Source organism: Drosophila ananassae, chromosome 3L (assembly GCF_017639315.1).
Source record: "Drosophila ananassae strain 14024-0371.13 chromosome 3L, ASM1763931v2, whole genome shotgun sequence".
Lineage (NCBI taxonomy): Eukaryota > Metazoa > Arthropoda > Insecta > Diptera > Drosophilidae > Drosophila > Drosophila ananassae.
In genome coordinates, this window is record NC_057929.1 from 708,421 (window position 1) to 728,446 (window position 20,026).

General features: G+C 44.4%; 1 protein-coding gene across 2 annotated transcripts in view; it reads right to left on the bottom strand.

Moving 5' to 3' along the window:
- LOC6495293 (Krueppel-like factor luna) overlaps window positions 1–20,026 on the bottom strand; it is a 134,279-nt gene that overhangs the window by 53,810 nt on the left and 60,443 nt on the right. The window lies entirely within an intron of this gene.

A 20,026-nucleotide genomic window follows, 5' to 3' on the forward strand; every position in this document is an offset into this window, starting at 1 on the left:
CCGAAAAATTATGCGACTTGAATTACAATTGGCCCGATGCACTTCCATCTCTGCAGCAGTAGACGCCGAAATGAGAGTCGGCCAATAAAAGCCAAATGGCTGAGAGGAAAATATTTATGCAGCTGTTACAGCATGAAAGCCCTAGAAGGACACGACGACGTCCGAAAGGAATGATAATGAGATGGCCGCCAAAAAAAAAAATAATAAGTAAAACAAAAATGGCGAAAGGAAACGGAAAAGGCAACGAAACGAAATTATTCAACACTAGCCAGAGGATGTTCTCTCCAACAAAGAGCAAAAAATATAGGATAATTTGCAAGGCAAGCACAGAAGGCACTATCACCCAAAAAAGAGTTGGCAATTGTTGCCAGAAGTTGTGCTATTCTTTTCAAAGATTAGCAAAATTTAACAATATCCAGAACAACAATTTAAATTGCCGAAACTCTTAGCCCTTATAGAGTGTTAAGCCTTTCGTTATATGCTCTCTGATTAAGTTTCCTTCCTATTTTCGTATTCAGTTTGCATAATAATTATAATTAAGGGTGAAAAGACTGCAGCTAAGCTTAAATGTGAAAGCGAGTTTGAGGGGGAAACAATTTCCAGGAGTTCCAGGACCTCTATGTGGCACATCTTGGCCGGGTTCTAATCTTTAAGCGGCTTAAAGTTTCATGCAAAAACTCTATTTGCCACAATAACCTTCAGCCGGGTGGCAACTGAAACCAAAACAGTGAGCAACTAGAAATAAACACCAAAAATAGCAAGCAAGAAGTGCCACCCTCGGTAGACACCCTCTCGATCCAGCCCCCTCGCCATGTTGCATGCAATTTCTCGTGTTAACGAAAGTTTTTTTGCGGCCAACGAAAAATTCGCTTTTCTTTTGTTTACTTTTGGCCAACACGGCTTGGCCGAAAACTAAAACAAAAAGGTAGGAAAAGCCTGCGACAACATGCAATGGCAGAAGGACGGCGGCATGGCGGCACGGCGCGGCAGCACCAACACGGAAGCAGGGCGACGACGCCAGGCCTCGAGTCCTTGCACTGCCACCCACCCCCCCTCCTCCCCTTAGCCTATTCAGGACCCTCGTCCTCCCTCCTTGTTCGCGTTTTTTTTTTTGCTTTCCTAGTCGCGTGTTTTTGCTGATATTGCCACTAAACGCTGAGGCATACTTTCAGGCGTCTGACTGGCGCGCCTACATGACGTCGCACGTTTCCTGTGCCTGCAACAACACCCCACCACCACCAACAGCAACAACAACTGGGCCCAAAAATAATAATAATAACAGTAATAATAGGAGACGGGCCAACGGCCGCAGCGGCACTAAATTCGAAAATAAAAGGAAGCTCAACTCTGTCCTGTGTTCGTGGCGGGAAGAGCCCCTGTCCTGGGCAACTAGTTTATGAAAAGCACTAAACTTTTCCCCACTCTCCTTCATGTTGCACACTCTATTTTTTCGCCTCTTTTTTTAAGGGACATAGATGGCAGGAGGTGGCAGGAAGTGGAGCCTTGGGGGTGGGGTAAGTGCCACAGCAGGTGTTGCCACCATGTTGTTGTTGGCTTAATGCACGTGAGCAATTTTAGCATTTCTGCAGCTTTTTAGTTGAGTTTCAAGTTTTGCATTATCCTGCAGGAATTAACCTTGGTGGGATTGATAAAAATGGGAGAGCTTTCAAGAACTTTAAAAGATCTTATTTCAAAGTTTACCTATTTAAGTTAATATTTTTCAAGATTTAATTTCTTTCTTTCTGATAAAGTCTATATATTAGCGGCTTTTTGGAGTGGAATGTGGAAATCTTTTTTGTTGGCACTGCATATGTGTTATGCCCCTCTTTTTCTATCTTCTTTCTCCCTCTGTGTATCCTTCTTTTTCACTCACACTCCGGCTATCTTCTGGTGTTGGGTGTTATTGTGTTTGTGCAGTCGAGCCTGACACCCCAAAACATGGCCACAAAACGCCACCACAGCAGTCACTTAAGAGTCACGTCCTCGTCCTGAGTCCTGCTCCCTGTTACCTATTCCTTATCCCGAGCTCCTCGTCCTGGCCGTGCTTCTGGCCAACGACTCCTGCCTGATAATGATCAAGGCGACCAGCCGTTAAAGTTGTGCCATTGTTGTTGTTCAACCTCTATACGTACATATGTATGATTGTGTGTGGGGGTTGGGTCCTTGCTCCGTTTGTCTTTTGTAATTGCTCTTGAATTGATGGCAAACGCCGGGTGTCGGGTTTTGGGTGTTGGGTGTTGGGTGTTGGGGTGCTCGGGTGTCTGGTGACTGGTGGCGGGTGGCGGCGGCTTTCAGGTGAGCTTTGTGGCGCCATTTTTTGGCCAGCAATTTGCAAATTGTTTTGCAGACATAGGCGGCAGCAACAACAATAAACTAAAAACAAAAAGGATTTAGTGGCAGGCTGCAGCAGCAACGGCAACGGCAACGGCAGCTTGCCGCTTAAAGAGCTTCTATGCATGACTCCATTAAATGGAAGTGGTAAGGCGCAAAAGCCTGCCAACGAAGGACCCTCTTTGGCTCCATTTGCGTCGCATGAAATATGTAAAATATTCCGTTGCATGGCCGCCGGCAGGGCTTCTATGGCAGGGCTTTAAAAATAAAATGGGGGGTTGCTGCAACGCCCTGCTCCTGCCACCTGCAACTGCCACAGCCCGAACTGTCTGGCACTAAAGTTATACAAATTAAAATTCAATTGTCTGCAGGCGGCTTACAATGCAGCCTCAACTTCTTTTCACAGCAAAATGAGGTTAGGGTGTGTGCAGGGGGTTGGGGGCTGGGCTCGCCAGGATACTGAATTCAGAGCATATGCCCTCGGGCTGCGAAACTAATGCACTTGCCAAGGCGCAGGTTTTGCATGCAATTTGCACTTTCCCCTACCCACCTTTTGGCTTTAAGTCGCCGCCATTGCCACCTGCTACGCCCATCGCCTGCCACCCACCGCACACCGCCCAACGAACCACTTTCCATTTTGTAAGCAAGACAATGAACTTTCTAAGCCAACAACGCCGGAGGGCCAGAACACCAGACTCATCCATATTCTGGAGTCACTATCATGACGTCGTCATCCCAGCAGTGACAAACCACAGTATCGCGTGCTGTCCTGGGACTACCCGTCTCTGTCCGTGTGTTCGCTCTTGTCCGTCTGTCCGTTTTGCCCAGCCCTGCAGTTGATGACGTCGATTGTTGATTGGGGAGCGCCCCTGGGTTTGGATGGTTTTCAGATCTGGTCAGGTCACACCCCTTTTTTCCGTGAAAGGGTTCGCCAGCCAGCCGACTGCCTGACATGTGGTTTGTTGTCTTTAGTCATAGACTAGTCCTCCCACACCCACCGCCCCTTGCACCCCCCGGGGTAGTAGTGTTTATTTGCCGGCTTTGGCTCAGTTGCTTTTGGCCAATGTGCCTTGTGGTCCCATGAATGCATTTACCCCACGATCGTCGGATGGAGCAGCACATGTTGTTGTTTGGCCAAGAAATTTGCATTTTTGCCAGCCGCCAGGACACCAGGAGACCAACCGTTTAAAGCCGACTCTTAAAAGGACTCTCTAGTTGGGAATTGTGTACGAACCTGCAACGAAAAGACAAAACGTATTGATTCGATTAGTTATTATTAATAGACAAGCCATAACATAGAGATAATATTTTGATTATAACCTACAATTGAATTGAAGTCCTTCGCCCCAAAACGAAAGCAATTCCTTCAACGAATGTGAGAAAATATCAATAAAACAAACAGAAGATTCCTTGACTAATTGAATGCCTTGCGGGCCATTAATTTTTGCAGAAAGGAAAACAATCAGAATGTTGTGGCATGCCCCTTTAGTTTCACGATTTGATTACCAAGGGGCAGCCGGCAAAAAAACATAAACAAGGAAAACAATCAAAGTAAAGCCCAAGAAAATATATCCCAAAAAAAAAAAAGAGGAGAAAAAATGAAGAGCAAACAAACGCAGGACATCGAAATGGACATCGCCAGGACTTGCACCCCGCACATCATTGGCAATGTAATTGAGTCGAGGGGTCGAACCCAGACTTTATTTGCAGTCGGGGCTTCATAATTTTCGTCTTTAATAAATATTGCAGCGAACTTACGAAGGATGTTATATCCCTCGTATCCCCACGCCTCGTTCAGTCCCCGGCTCCCTCGTGTGCCTGTTGGCGTTTCTCATTACTTGAGCAGCACAGAAAAGCCTGCAGGACACCCCAACCCCCCAACACACACCCACACACACACTGGCTTTTACACGAAAAAAGCAACAACTGTGAGCTGTAATAGAGTTTTCGTTTTCGCGCTCGTTTTCTTCGAGTTTTCCTTTTTCGCTCACAGCTGTGCTTGCTTTCCTTTTCCTTTCCCCACTGTTGTGATAAAGTTGCGCATTTTTTCGTCCTTCCTTCGGTTCTCGGCCGGAGAATTCCTTGTTGCCTTTTTATTGGATTTTATTTTATTTTCTCTTCTATTATTTGTATGGCTTTTTTTTACTTCTCGGCCACTTGTGCATTTTCCGCGGGCGGAAGGGAAAAAATTAATTTGCAAGTTTTGCCTTTGGCACGAAAATATTTACAATAAATTGAATTTGCAGCCAAAGCGAACCGAACCGAACTCCCAAACTGGACCAACAAACCGAAAAAGAAGCAACCAGTTGGACCAAAAGGCTAACAAAATGCTTGACAAATTGCGTATACGCCGCGTGGTCGCCGCTTGACAAATGAAAATGCTTATTGGATTTCCTTGCTCTGTCCCCTGCTGCACTCTTTTCTGGTATTTTTGATTCGATCGGCCGGCTTTTCGTGTTTGCCCTCAAAGCAACGCAGTGCTGCAGAAAAAAAATACCCACAAAATGCATGCAACATCATAAATTGCAGCCATACGGCGTGGCACGGCTGTGCGCCCTCTGGTGGCGCCACCAGGATTCCTTCCGTGAGAGGACTGGTTGAGGTAGGGGTAGGGTGCCTGGCAGCCAATATCTGCATTATTGAAGTTTTTCGCGTGAAAAACAATTAACCGCAAGCAATTTTACAGCTACCGGCCAGGCCAGAAAATGGTCAGGAACTAAGCCAGGTTTTGGCAGGAGGGGGAGGGCAATAAAAAGCTAAAGGATGCTATGGCTCGCTTTAATAATGTTCTGTGGTAAAATGTATACTTCTTTATGACTTCAGTGTCGGCTAGAAAGTATAAGGATAAAATAGAATAAGCCAGGAGCAAACAAAGGGCTAGTGGCTGTGGGGGAGGAGAGATATTGTAAGCTTTTGGCCTGCTCAGCTCCTTAATTTCATCCTTGATCTGCGCCTGAAGCGGGAAGCCCGAGTGTTTGCAGCTAAAGAAAAGCATTTGATGTTTTTAATTGAGTGCTTTTCGCAGCACTCGAGTGCGACACTTGCTCGTACAACGCATCTGACAGCTGCAAGGAGATAAGCAGGAGGCAAACACCTCCACAAACACACCCACGCCACACACACACAATGGCACTTTAGGACTGTGTTGACACTTTAGCACGCCGCCGCTTTGTCTCGTTTTATTTTTTTTTATTTTCTGGCAACAGGGCTTGTGTATTAAGATGGGTTGGAAAGAGCATCATTTACCCATTTCATTGCACTTAATCATGTCTAGCAGGCAACTCTAATGAGTTGCACTTTGACGTCGCTTCGAGTGCTGCCAAAGTGTCGAAGGACTAAACGAAATAAAAACACACAAACACATCAAACACCCCCATGTCCTTAGTGCCACTACCCACATAGTAGGACATCAAAGAGGCCGGAAAATCATCCCCCCACAAGAGAGGGGGACAGCAGGAATTTACAACTTTTTAATAAAATCACGTTTGGGCAACAAACCCAAAATGGGCGCACTAGCACTGACAGCAATATATTTATGGCCAAGACAAGAAAATTACTGAAGGCCAGAGGACTTAGTGTTTTATGGCCAAGTCAGCCAGAGCTGAGCACTCACTTTTGGCCTGATGTGTCTACTTTGTCGCATTGTAAGCCACAAGGGACTGCTGCCACACACAGACACACACGCGGAGAGACTGGGAGATATACATGCAAATAAAATAAGGACAACTATATATCCTGAAAGCGGAGGGGGAACGCCGGCAGCGGCGGGGAACGTGCCCAGTGTAGCGTGAAAAGTGCGAGACGCCACCATAATGTGCGCTCTGATGCATGCCGCATACACACAACAACAAAAAAAAAGACACACTCAGCAGAAAAGCAACTAACAGGAAAAGGAAAGCGGGGAAAAAAATGAAAATATGACTAAATTAGCCTCGACCGGAGCTCGGGGCCCAGTTTATAGTGCGGCACATATAAATTAAGTCCCGGGCTGGACTTGCACATGAAAATATTCGAAATACAAATCTCTAAGGTCACGCTTTTCCCTGACCCCCCAGCTCCTGGCCACCTTGCCAGCCACTCCCCACATCCCCTCTTGTGTCGTATGTTTTTACTTAACTTAAACAGAACATGCAAAAAAAAAATAAAAGGAAAAAGGCGCGCAAGAAAATGAGCACGGAAAGGACTACAGGGGAGGTGCAAGTGAGGGGTGCAAGTGTAAGAATAAGTGTAACTGGGTGGGTGGGGAGGTCACGCATCGCCAGCGCCCGCTCGTCGTCCCAAAGGACTCGTATACGGCAGTAACAGGCTCTGACGGGAATATGACTGCCAACGAATATGAGTAAAAAAATAAAGTTACAAGACGGGCATCGGACAGGAAACCGATCAGGGAGTACCCTGTAAGTGAAGTAGCTTCTCTATTGATTCTCTAGCACTAAAAACTGTGTCATATCCTGGCTCAGGGCATCCTGGCTTGTTGCTCCAGAGGGATACCTTTGAAGGCATCTCCGGCTCTTTCAATTGCAAATGTAATGAAATAAAGTAATGGCCATGCCGAGGAGACAACGGACCCGGAAGGGCCAACTCCCCGCCAGATGGGATCCAACCCTCTAAACTGCTGCATTTTGGGGTTGCCTCGAACCCCAACCAATTCCGAGAAGCTGAGCAAAAATGTTAAATTAAAAACGCACATCAGGATGGGCCATAACAGCAGCCAAAAAAGGCCCCCAATTGTTGGGGATATGTGAACTTTTACGATTTGTTTGCACGGCGTTTTATTTTATTATTACAATATATATAAATTTTGCTGGCTTTTTTTGCCTGAGCCTCTACCTTGGCGTATAAAAATAAGACTGGGCTCAGTGGCAGCTGCCCTGATGGGGGGGTGAGTGGGTGTGGGCCCACCCTGTGTGCTGTTTGTTGCACGCACCCCCAGAGATAGCGGGAAAAGGTGAGACACACCAACAGCCATACACCTACACACGCACACCTCCCAGTATCCTTTATGCTTTGCATAAATGTCGGCAGGAGTGGGAGTAGGAGTAAGAGTGGGAGTGGAACACCACCACACCCCGCAATAAATTTTCATTTGTTTGCCGTGTGTAATTAGAAAATTAAAACCCAGTTTATATGCCACTAACAGCAGCAAGCCGAAAGGGGGAGCTGAAACAAAAACATGGCCATTACCGAGCGGCCTACTCAATTGACCAGCTCAGGGGTGGCTGGCTACTGACTACTGGCTCCTGGCGTTGTTTATTTATGGCTCCGAAGGGTTGCTAACCTTGCCAACCAAAGTGTGTATGAAACTAAGAGAGAGAGCACCTAAAACATTTTGCTGCAAATTTCCCTCTGCACTTTCACCACTCAGCTCTTAGCTCCCAGCTCCCAGCTCGCCATCCTCCTTTTAGCTGCAGAAAACGTAAATTTTACGACCTTAATGCTGTGTAGTCGGCCCCCTTCTGACAAAAACCCCAGCCACACGTCCCCTGCTCTGGAAAAAGTGAAAAATTTTTATGCGTAAACACGTCGCTGAAATAACCGCAACGAGAATGCCAAACGCATTGCTTCGCCCCGCGACGCATGTAAAAAGTAAAAACTCACAAATTTTATGAAAACACAAAAAAAGGGGATTCAAGCTCAAAACTTGACAACAGCGGAACGCATTGCATATTGAAGGCGTCGCGTCGGCAGTGTGCCACTCGGAGTCGCATCGCCACACAGTGTACATATTGTTATTGTTGCTCCCCGGCAACATTGTTGCCAATTTGAATATGCCAAATGGCAGCACCAGAAAGCCAAAACCATCACAGAGCATCATCCGGGCTAAGAAGGCAGAGGTGGAGCGGACAACACGCTCGTATAATTTCTGACGGCAAACATAATTTTTTGAACTGTCACTGGGAGGACCCTCCTGCCCTCTGGTCCTCTGGGCCGTCCTCCCATCCGCCCAGTCACAATTTCAGTTCCCACTTCCAGTCTCAGTTTCTGTTTCGTAAACTCTGTTCTCTATACGACCCCAACAGGAATTGCCTTCTTTGCCAGGCTCTTTGAACAGAATTTCCAATTTTATGGAATATTCTGTGTGCACCTGAAAACAGGTAACAACTGAATGGGGACATGCCATATTTTTACAAAGAAAAGCTTTTATTCGCGTTTAAGACTTTGTCCGGATAAGAGGACATTTCGTGAGCATAAAATTTGTTATCTTCTTTATACATATTTTGTATAAAGTTTTGAATTTCTTCGAAGATTACAAGAGTAAGCATACAAGAGTAGTGAGCTTTGAAATATAAAATCTTTGTTGTGAGTTGGTTGTAATATTTGGAAAATATTATTCATGTGTTTGTTAGAGTTTCTAATGCACTATTTCTCCACAAATCTGACTCAAAATCAAACAACAAAATGTTTTTTATATTTTGTGTACAATTTTCTGGGGGATCCCTTTCAAATTGAATGGATGGACCGTTTGGCCGTCCGCGATGTCTATATCTCGGCCAATTTCCATCCGATTCTTGAGCGGAATACCTTTATCGATTTTTAGATCGATTCTCAATCATTCTGCATCAAAATCTAAAAACAAAATATGTTTTAGATTATTTGTAAATTTTTTCTGAGGAAAGTATTGTAAGAGCATCTAAGAGTCGTCACTATATTGGCATATTTTGGGTGATTTCAATGATTTTGTAGTTTTCCTGCGAAAATCAAATAGAGCTTCGTGCATTTCATGTAAACTAAAAGTGCGCGGCCTGGGTACGCATAATGCCCACACGAACACACACTTTGGAAGGACTCGCACACCCAAACAAACACACTCCCACTCATACATATATGCACATCTTATGGACCATAAAAGAGGAGTGTGCGCCTGACAAATGGGGCGAACCTGGAACGACTCTTAAAGTTCGGCCTGCGCTCGAGGTACAGGTGCGGGGAAATGCCTTGGCGGGAAGGGTATGGCCTTAGAGGGGGTAACATTTGACACTACCCAGTCGTGCCTGGCGCTCGCCAAACGCGCATCCCGCGGTAGGAAATAGGAGTGCGCGGCGCACTCCCATCTGCGGAAAACCATCATTCCGATTTACATTGGCGTGGCCGCTTTTCTCACCCAGCGGAGCGAGTATCAATATGCTTGGCGATCGGAAAAAGAAGGCGGTTCTCCCCTACCCGCAAGCTTACCGGCTAGGGGAGATCGGCGCGAAATCTCACCCAGGGATTTTCTGGTTGAAAAAAATTTCCCTTGCTTTTTGCTTTGCTTTTGGTTTTTGTTTTTGTTTTTCCCCAACCATGCCCATTGATTTTTACTAAATTCGAAGTGAGTTGTTTGTCATATTTATTTATTATTAATTATATTTATTATTTATTAATCTTAATACATAAAACTGAAAAGATAAAAAAAAGAAATAAAAAAAAGCTAAAAATAAATAAATAATAAAAACAAATAAGATTCTTACAAATAAAGATATTGAGACGTCCAAATTTCTAGTACAGCCAGAACTGAAAATATTTTTTTAATGAAATAACGTTTATTCATCATTATCAACACAATAAAATATAAATAATTGAATGAACGGAGCAGTAAACTTACCATTTCACAATAATAAACCAATGCGACTCACTATGAACAACCCTATGTGACCGTTTCGATTTAGGTTGATTTAGCATAAAAACGCTGCACAAAACGCACACTAATTACGCGGGATTATTTTTTTGCTGCCCTCAGTTAAAGTAAAAAATAAATTCCTTATATGAATAATATTTTTCATTAAATATTGAGCTATGTTTAAATTTTGCACTTCAATAAAATTATTATAGAACATAAATTGGTAAACTTAAATAATATACGTTGAATTGTTCATGAAATAATTTTTTCTAAGTTAAAAGTCCCACGCATAAATTTTTCTAAGTCCCAAGCGAGACGAAAATTTTCTAAGTCCAGTTTTTTGAGAGCGAAATCTATGTTGAGAGAACAAATTCCCTCTCTCAACTCGGGGTGGGTGAGAACAAGGTACGAAAGATGCCTGCCGGAATGCACCGAAACGCTGCTAGCACCGAAAAGTCCGACTGGGTAGTTACAGGAAAAAAAAGAAATGCCTTCGAGGGGTAGAGGGCGTGCCGAGGCAAGACTGTGTCATAAAAGCGTTTGTATTTTGCGGTGTAACACCTTTTAGTGTGATTGTATTTGGGCCACGCCCCCGACTTCATAGTGAAGCCCACAAGGTGCCACGGGGGAATTCCTTAAGCTTACCCATACAGACTTACGGAAGACACACACACACAGACACACACTCACACACGTGCAGGAGGCAATGCGCCATTTCAATTTTCTAAATTTCCATTGCAGGCTGCACGATTGTGTGTGTCGGTGTGTGCGTGTGGCATGCTCTAATAAATGTTGCCTTCGGAAATTGCTCACGTGCCACAGACTGTCATTTTGAGGAAACGAGATAGCAGAGGAGTGAAGGGGAGAGAGACGAGAAGGGGAAGACAACTGCATCTCTATTGACAAGTTTTAACGCTCAACTTGGCTGGCAACTTTCTGGATTGCGGCGGCTTGATGCTATTTTGGTAGCATTTTATTTGGCGCTTTAAATGCTCGTAAAACTTGGGCATTACCCCCTGATTGGCTGGCATCTCCCCGCACTTGGACTTGGCCGAAACATGAAACTGCAATTTGTCGCAGCCCCGGGGGCAGGAGCCAAACGTTGATTTACTTCCAGCGATTTGCTGGGCCAAAATTTTTCCTTTTATGGCCACCATAAAAGTTCCCCATCGCTCCTATTTATTTACATTCGCTAGCCGCGGCCCATTAAACACTAAATGGTCAGCATAATAATAACAACACAATTAGACAACTTCTGCCATAAAAAACAATTATGGACTAAATCAAATTTCACCGCATTTCACAATTTGTCCGGCAAATGAATTAACAACTAATTGCAGTCTGTGTGTGTGTGTGGGGTCCACCAGCATCAATCAAATGCCAAATGCTGATTCAATTTTCAATATACATGCGATCGAATAACATATATAAACTGAAACCAATTCGTATCCCCTGATAATCGCCGGCTCCCAGAGCCAAAGTGCCTGTCAATGATGCAATAATTGCAAATATTTGAACATTTATGAGTTGCCAGGAGTGGCGTCAAAGGACTCCATGTTTGAATTTGAATTTAAGCAAACTTAATGTATGCAAAATGCTTTTAGGGAGCGATGGACATTTATAAAGGAAATCTATTTAATTTAGGGAATGAAAACATTGCTTATTTGTTTGAAAATTGTTCTTTAAAAGTCAGCGAGTAACTTTGTTAAATAAGAAAATCGCTTTAAATTTGATTAAAGACCACAGTTTAGCCGTCACCCTTTTCAGTGTCTGTGGCATTTCATAAATTGGCTTTGAAACCGGAGGAGGGGTTAGTTTTTTGGCGAAAAATCCATTTTAATGATTTTGAACATAGCATCGGGCGACAGGAGACCCGGAGACCGGGAGACGCCAAAGGCAAATCCAAAACCAAAGCCGTCGACAAGGAAGCCAAGTTCGCTATCATTAAGCAGCTTTGTCTGCCAACCAGCCAGTTACTATATCCATCCTAGATGTTCGAGAGGAGGAGCAGCCAAGGACTCGTTGGCCCTTTGGTAATTTTAATCCCATCTGGCAAGCGCACTTGCCTCCGGGCCAAAGCCAACACCACTTGTTTGGGCTCTCCTGCAGCAAAGGCACCAACTCCGGCAGCCGGCATCCCTTTTGTCTATCATTTGTTTGCCGGCGGGGTGGTGGCTCGTGGTGGTGGTGGTGGTGGCTAAAAACCCAAAACCCCTTTGAAGTGCCCGACATACGCAATCTGAGCATCTTCAAACCAAAAACCTCGGCACACGTGATCGCACCTTGGCCTTTTCGCCTTGTTGTTTGGGGTTTAAGGGGCGCCAGGAAATTGGTCGCTTGCTTCTCTCAACCTTCAGAGCCCCAAAAACCCAACCCCTAACCCCAGTGCTCAGGGTCGGTGGTGTCACATTCGCTCATATCAACTTACAGATGCTGCCTCTCCTTGTTGATTTAGAACCGACTTCTCCGACTGCCAGCCTACCACTCCACAAGGTGTGGCGCAGTCTCAAGCTCAGGATTCGGGCGAATTAAACCCCAAATGAGATTTGCGGGAGGCCAAGCCTGTCTTAAAGCCATAGCTTATACCACACGGATTGAAAACACATATAAATTTTATATAGCAAATCAGATAATGAGCTCACGGCTATCGCTTGGCACGCGCCCCGGTGGCTCTTCGCTGGAAATGCAATAAAATTTATTATCCCGCTTAAAGTGTCAACCGGATCGAAATGAAAGCGAAAACAAATGCCAAAAGGCCAGGAGACCAAAAGCCAAAGGGAGGGCACTCATTCGGAATGTGGTCAAGCCCCCGAGAATGAGACATACAGTCGTCGCAGGCCAAAAACCAAAACCGAGAAAACCGAAAACAATTCCCAAAGAATTCCCTGCCAATTAAAATTTGTGCGGTCATCAATTCCGGGGCACGCAGCTCGTATTTTACATCACACCGATTCGAGACAAGAATCAGTCATTGTCGCACATCGTAAATCCCGCAACTGTCTCATCGATGTAATAAAAAATAATAAATTCCGTTCCATGGGCGGCGGCATGGCCCTTTCAAGTAGTGCCGACTAACTTGTTTACTGGAGCAGAAATGTTGCAGCCTCTCGGCTGTCGAGAGCCGAGAGTCGAGAAACCAAAACTGTGCCAAAGGCTCAATGACATCAAAAGTCATTTGCATACATCAAACGAAAGCGAATCTCTGGGAGAAATATCTCCCAGACACATACTTGGGACGGGGGAGGAGTCGCAAACGGGAAGCCAAGTTTAATTGGCTAATTATGGGCCAGGACACAACATCGTCATTAAATGCTCGGCAATTTTTTGTTTCATGCTTTTGCTTCTGTTGCTTTTGATTTCGTGCCATGTCATATTAATTAAGTACCTGCCTTCCCCATGGAGCCCTCGTCTCTAATCCGAGTTCATTGTTGTCAGCGGACAGGTGGACTACTCCTACCTCACTCAATAACCGACTGACTGACTGACTGGCAACAATCATAAATGTCAGGGAGCCGTTGCCAGGGCCGGCTTTTCCAGGCTTGGCCTATAATTAAAATGCCAGGCCGGCAGACAACAGTCAGTAGAGACAGTAGGATAGTAGACAGAAGACCCCACTTGAACAAAGCCCTAGACAACAGAGACACACGTCGAATTTGAGACGTAGACCAGGAGAGGTATAGACTCCCATGTGCCATGAGGGACTGAGTGCTACAGTACCCAGAGTTTTCACGGCCAGTTTGTGGGTATTTCTTTTCGTCTGTTTTGTTTCACATTGAGGGATTTGTCCGCATTATGTCGGATGTGTGCTCATATATGTAAAGCCCATAATTCGCTTCGAAATCATTTTACAATGTGAAAATAAGCAGGAGCAGGCAGCAGGCAGCGAGGCAGGCGCTGGGCCAACCCGACCGACCGGGTAATGGATCAACTCAAGTGGTGGGCAAGATTGAAAAACGGTATTAAGCCGGGGAGCTTTTATAAAAATTCGTTTGCATATGAGCCAGAATATATATGGAGATTTTGCCGACGGCAGCGTTACTACCAAACTGCCAGCAATTAGCCAAATGGACTGTGAAAATGCTAAAGTACTGAGCAAAATGCCATAAATCATGGCCAGGTTTGCCAGGGGTCTGGTGGTGGTCCTCTTCTCCTTTTTATGTGGCGCCTACATAAACAATCGAAAAAATTGTGTAATATGTGCAAGAGATTGGACAGTTCTTACTGAAGAGCTCCGCAAAAAAAATATATATATGGTAGAGTATGGTATGGAATGGTAGGTGTACGAGCAAAAAAAAGTGAGCTTTTATGCTTTTTATGCAGTCTTCTTTTTTTTTACTCCAGTGAGCCGTATTTTTTACCCCAAAACCTCCATATTCGCCGCTGGCCATAACTTGTTTAATAAAAGTTCAAAATATACAACAACACACAAATACACAAAACATGAAAATTGTGTCAATGAACTGCAAAGACTGCAACGAGTTTTTCTCACAATTTGTTTTTCTCTCAACAGGCATTGTTGTTGTTCAAGTCAAGGTCTATTAAATGCACGTTTTTGGCTGTTCGTTGTACGTTGTTTGTTATTTGTTATTTGTTACTTGTTGTTTGTTGTTCGACGAACGGCTAAGGCAGTCGGGCAGCTGTAGCAGCAGTAGCATTTGAAAGTTGAAGGTTAATTCTATAATAAAATGTGTGCGATTGCCAGAGATCTTGACTGCAGTTAGCCAAGCCACCCAGTCAGTTAGTCAGTCAGTCAGTCAGTCAGAAACTTGGCTCTCCATTAAGAACATGACACATACTTGGCACGTAGCTGTGACACACAAGCCAAGCAGCCAGAACTTGGCCAGAACGAGATGGAATCGGCTAAGCCGAGCCGGCTGGTTAAATTAAAACCGGCACGCCCACACGAACCACGAACACTCCAAACAATAAGCCATACCAATATCAGGAATGTCTATACAAACTACAAAACAAATTATCATTTTTTTCTCCCCCGGCACTCGGCGTGCCAAACTGGTTAGTAATTCGCATAATGAATGAAAAAAATAGAAAAACAAAAAATAAAGCTACAATATGAATATATTAACTTGAAACACTTTACCGCAATGAAAAATATTACAAATGGTTTGAAAGAGACAGCTTCAAGCTATAAGATACCCATTACTAAAAGATGGAAATTAAAATTCTATAAATCCCACCTTAAAAACACACATCTTTCCTCTTTAAAATATATACTATTATCTCTTAATACCCCTCCTAAAACCTATATACTCCCACCCACCCTAGGGTATAACAATTTTATGCATTTATTGTGCTATTTGTGGAATTCGAAATGAAATCAGCAACACTAACAAAATAACAAAGCGTATTGTCACGAATATAAATAGATGCATTTCAAGTGGGCTTAAACGTGTGAAAAATGTACAGATGGCTGGATTCATTGCATTGTCGCGCCCACATAATGAAAGCCCCAATTTGGGAAAAGTAATAAGGGAGCAAAGGGCCTACTAAAATTTTTCCCAGGCCTGGCCCCAAAAGCCATAGCCATAACTTAGCAGACAAACTTGAACGGCTTCAGCTTGGGGGTCCACTTCCTTTTGGATGTCTTTTGTGGAGCGTTTTGTTTTCGTTTTCTTTTGAATTGCGGCCCAGAAGAAAGGCCGACCAAAAGCAGTTATTAGCACATTCAGCGGCCAAATTTATGGCAAACAGCATTCGCATAAGCCGGGCCTAAGACCGAAAAGTTAATTTCTGGTCAGATAAAAGTAACATCGTCATCAACAACAACAGAGTCTAGAAGAGGATGTACTTGCACAGTAAACAAAAGGTTACTAATTTTTAATAAATAAGAACTTACAACTACCAACTAATAAGAACTGCTTCTTATATAGTCAGCCTCTCTTTTTCACTAATTTTGAAACAAAATCAAGACCCTTATTTGTTCTCTGTGTACTTAGGACCTGGGCCTCAGCTGAGCTCATAAATTTTGCAGGCAAACTGCGTAAATCTCAGTTGATCTTTTGTGTGCGGTGGTCCACTGGCCGGCCAACTGACCTGGACCTGGACCTGGCTAGAAGTTTTGCCTCCGAGCTGTAGCTCTTAGTAGCCTAGTAGAAGTAGCCTGCCCTTGCTGACGGAATTTATGAAAATTGAAAGGCTTTCATCATAAATTTTGCAAGCAAATTGCCCCGCCCAAGGGCCATTCGGAAAGTGCGTGAATGTGGCACCAGGAGTTACTCAAATATTAATTGCTGATTTTATTGCATCATCGGGGGACCGAAGGGCACCATCTGCTGACAAATGGTGCGAAAATGCGTGTAAATCCTTTAACAAATCTCCACGAAAAGTGAAGTGCTTAAGGGTGGTCGTGCTACCAGGGGGCAGGGCAGGAGGTTGCAAAAATGGGCAAAAAGAGTAATAATAAAGGAGCAAAAAAGAATAAAGGAGTGAGACCAGCGGCACGTGTCGCGGCATGAGCATCGCGTGCCACATTATGCCAGTTCACGGTCACGTTGGCAAATATTTGTGGCCCATTGTTGCTGTTGCTACTGCCTCTTGGGCTGAATGTGGCACACTGCAAATTGTGCATGTGTGTGTGTGTGTGTGTGTGCCACAAACAATGGTCCACTGCAGTCTGCAGTCCGCAGTCTGGAGTTGCGAGTCCAGAGAGTTGGACTGTCGCCTCGTTTCAGCCATTTACCTGTGCAATGAGCATAAAACATCTGAGACGCGTGTCTCGCCGTGTGCCCCGCGATATGCCACGCCTCTGGTCGCCTGCACCCTGGACCCTAGTCGGTGGCCCATGCCACTTGGTCTTCCGCATTGTGGCCATGTGGCTTTTATTACTTTTCAGACTTTTTTCTGATTTCCATCTGATGACTCAATGGACTGATGCGAATGCCGCCAAGTTAATTGGCAAGACGCAGGGCCAACACTGCGTATGCTTAATGGACAGCTACTCTCGAGCGATCTCTGTTTTCTGTTCCCTGTCTGGGCCAGATCGATACAGATTTGGCAATTTAGAAAATATTTGCTCCGAATGGTTGCCTTTTAGCTAAAAATAAGCTGATTTTTATCCTACTCTCAAAAGATAGATTGCTATAAACTGTATAAAACTTTAAAATTCAAATTAAATACAAAATAAAATCTATTCCCAGGTCTACCCTTCTCTTTCACTTGGCCGTCCCTCCTCTCTTTCTCGCTCACCACCCTGTGATATATGATAACCGCCGCTGGGAACCTGACTTTTTCTCGCTGCGGGCGTGCGAAAATCGCCGGGTGTTCCAAGAAAATAGAGCAGTGTAGAATGACCAAAAGGTACTTTCTAAAATCCCGACGACTTTCTATTAGCCCAGATGCACTGGCCAGCTAGTCAGCTAGCTGCCCAGAATGCCTGGCATAAATTAGCTGAACTTTTTTGGAATGCGCCTGCATCCGTTCGTAAAAAATAAAGCAATGAGCTCTCATGCAAATATGCAGAAACTGAAATTGTGACTTCCGTTCGCGCGGGGCAGATACAGATACAAAAACAGAGAGCGAAGCGGGAAAAAGCAAATCACAAAAGCATCCGAACGAGCGTGCCAGCAAGTATGCAATTATGTTGTTTATTTTTAGCCATAAAAATCCAAAATAAAAAATACGACTAAAATGGAGAGCAGCGACAATCATTTGGTTGGTCAAAGAAACCAGTTTGAGGCATTGCATAAGCCACTGGAAACACGTTAACTGCAGAGCGACTGTAGTAGCGGCTAAACTAGAAACCCAAATACCAAAAAAAGCAAATTCGATTTGTTTATTTTCGAGCGAGTCTTTTGTCTAATTGCGAAATCTCATTAAATTGCACGAACCTGATGCTGCTGTTGCTGCTGCTGCTCCTAGTAGCGAGCTGCAACGCTTGTCAACAATTTTATGAATGAAACTGTGAAATGTTTTTACACCCAAGATGCGATAGCTGTCTCTTTCGCCTCACGCCCGCCCCATCTCTTTCTAGACAGAGATGATGGGGGCTTGCAAAGGCGCGAGCAAGCATTTAATGGCATTTACAACAAGCCATAACAAGCGGAGAGACACACACACAGCACACTGGGGTGTACTGGGATGTGTGTGTTGGAGCTGCTGATGGAGAAACGAAATGAAAACGAAAAGCTAAAAAAAAAATAAGCAAAATAAAATAGCTTGCACATGCGCTTGCTGTTTGATTTTGCCTTCTTGCTTTGCTTTTTTTCATTTTGCATTTTGCGCTTTCTGCTTTTGTGCTTTGTGCTTTTGCGACTGCCTCTGCCACTGGCATTGCAGTTGCCATTGCAGTTTGCCGGCAGTTCAATGAACGCTGAGCAGCGCCAGCGAATGCCATACAGTGCGGTTGCTATTATTATTGTTGTTCTAATGAAAGTTAGATAAAATAGCAGACAACGCTCTCTGTCCCCATGCTTTGTGTTTTACATGAAGATTTATTAACTAGCACAATACCAACTGTTAGATAAGTGCCACACACACTCACTGCACCACACTGCCCCACACACACCAACATGTATGTTAAACCACAACAACAATAATACTACATGCCCCCAGCAACAATCCACTTGAAATGGTTTGTTCTCTTTCCCTTTTTATTATGTTTCTTTTGCATTTTTATCTGGCGATTGTTTTTAATGAATTTATTTGCATTTTAAATTCCGCTGTGAGAGATTTTGCCGCCACTGCTGCTGTCGGTGCTGCTGTTCACGCTGCGTATACGTAATTTATGCCCAACTATCGCTCGCTGACTTTTAATTTGCCGGTTTTTTGATGCAATTACAATATATTTTACAGGATGATTGATTGACTCGGCTCTCTCGCATTCCCCCCGGGCAATTTGCAAACTGCAATCTGTATTCTGGGCAGGTCGGTGTGCCCCAACAGGGCCTCAAGTGGCCAATGCTAAATTCAAGTTAATTAAACACCAAACTGACAATTTATAAACGGCAGCACTTGGCCAATAAATCGTTTGCCAACGTGTAGTTAAATTCAAGTATCAATGATGTCTTCCAAAGCCGATCAATAAACATCAAATTAAATACTTGTGAGTGGTGTCAATAGAATACATCAGTGTCTCCCTGGCCTGGCCTGGCCCGGTCTCTCCTCTCCACTCCGCTCTATAGACTTTAATTCAAGAACCCTATTCTTGGTTGACTGCCTGTGAAATTGCGGAAATGTTCGAAATTTAATATTGCTCTGTTCAAAGATTGATTCCCATGTTAACCAGACACTCGTACACACAAACGCATTTTGTCGCTGTGCTCTGGAGCAGAACAAGGGGGGGTCTGGGCGCCACAGTCACGGGGAGAAAAAACTTGAAGAAAATTCAATAGCTTGGTCATGGGTTGCTTTTTAGAATAGATATCTATTGCTACCTCTTTAATTCACAGTGTATTGCTATTGCTACCTTCTGTTGGTTTGTGGTCCCCCGTTTTTTATGCATTGTTTTAGCACCATTTGCGTTCTGCCATCTTTTCTAAAGCGCACTCTTTGTGCTGCAGCTGCTGCAGTTGCCACTGTGCCACCGCTACTGCCACTGCGCCTCCAAGTTATGGACTGCGGTTTTTGATTAAAAACATTGCCCCAGCTTCAGCTCCCGCCTCAGACTGAGACTCGCTCCCCATTGTTCATTGAGCGTAACGTAAAAAAGAGGTTTTAGGTTTTTAGGTGGGAAGGGGACCGGGCAGTAGCCAGAGCCAGAGCCGGCAAAGAGATACTGTGCCACAATGGAACGTCGTCTGGATGATCGGTTCATAAATATTTTTCCAATGGAATACCCCGCCACTACAGCCCGCCACTACAGAGACAGTTGCAAAGAAATTTCCTTGTGCTGGTTGGTCACAGTAAATTAATTGACAACTTTTATTAGAAAATAGTTGCAGTGGCAAATGGAAGGCGGGAGACCGGAGTGATGAAGTGACAAGAGTCCCGAGAAGACAGAAGACAGCTGCCAAGATGAGAAACAGCCGCTGGCCAACACTCCACAAAGTTGCTGAAGAAATTAGCAAACAAAGCCGCAACACCAGAAAGAAGAACGAAACAAATTCGAACTCAATTGGGTGGAGGGGCATGGCGCATGGGGCA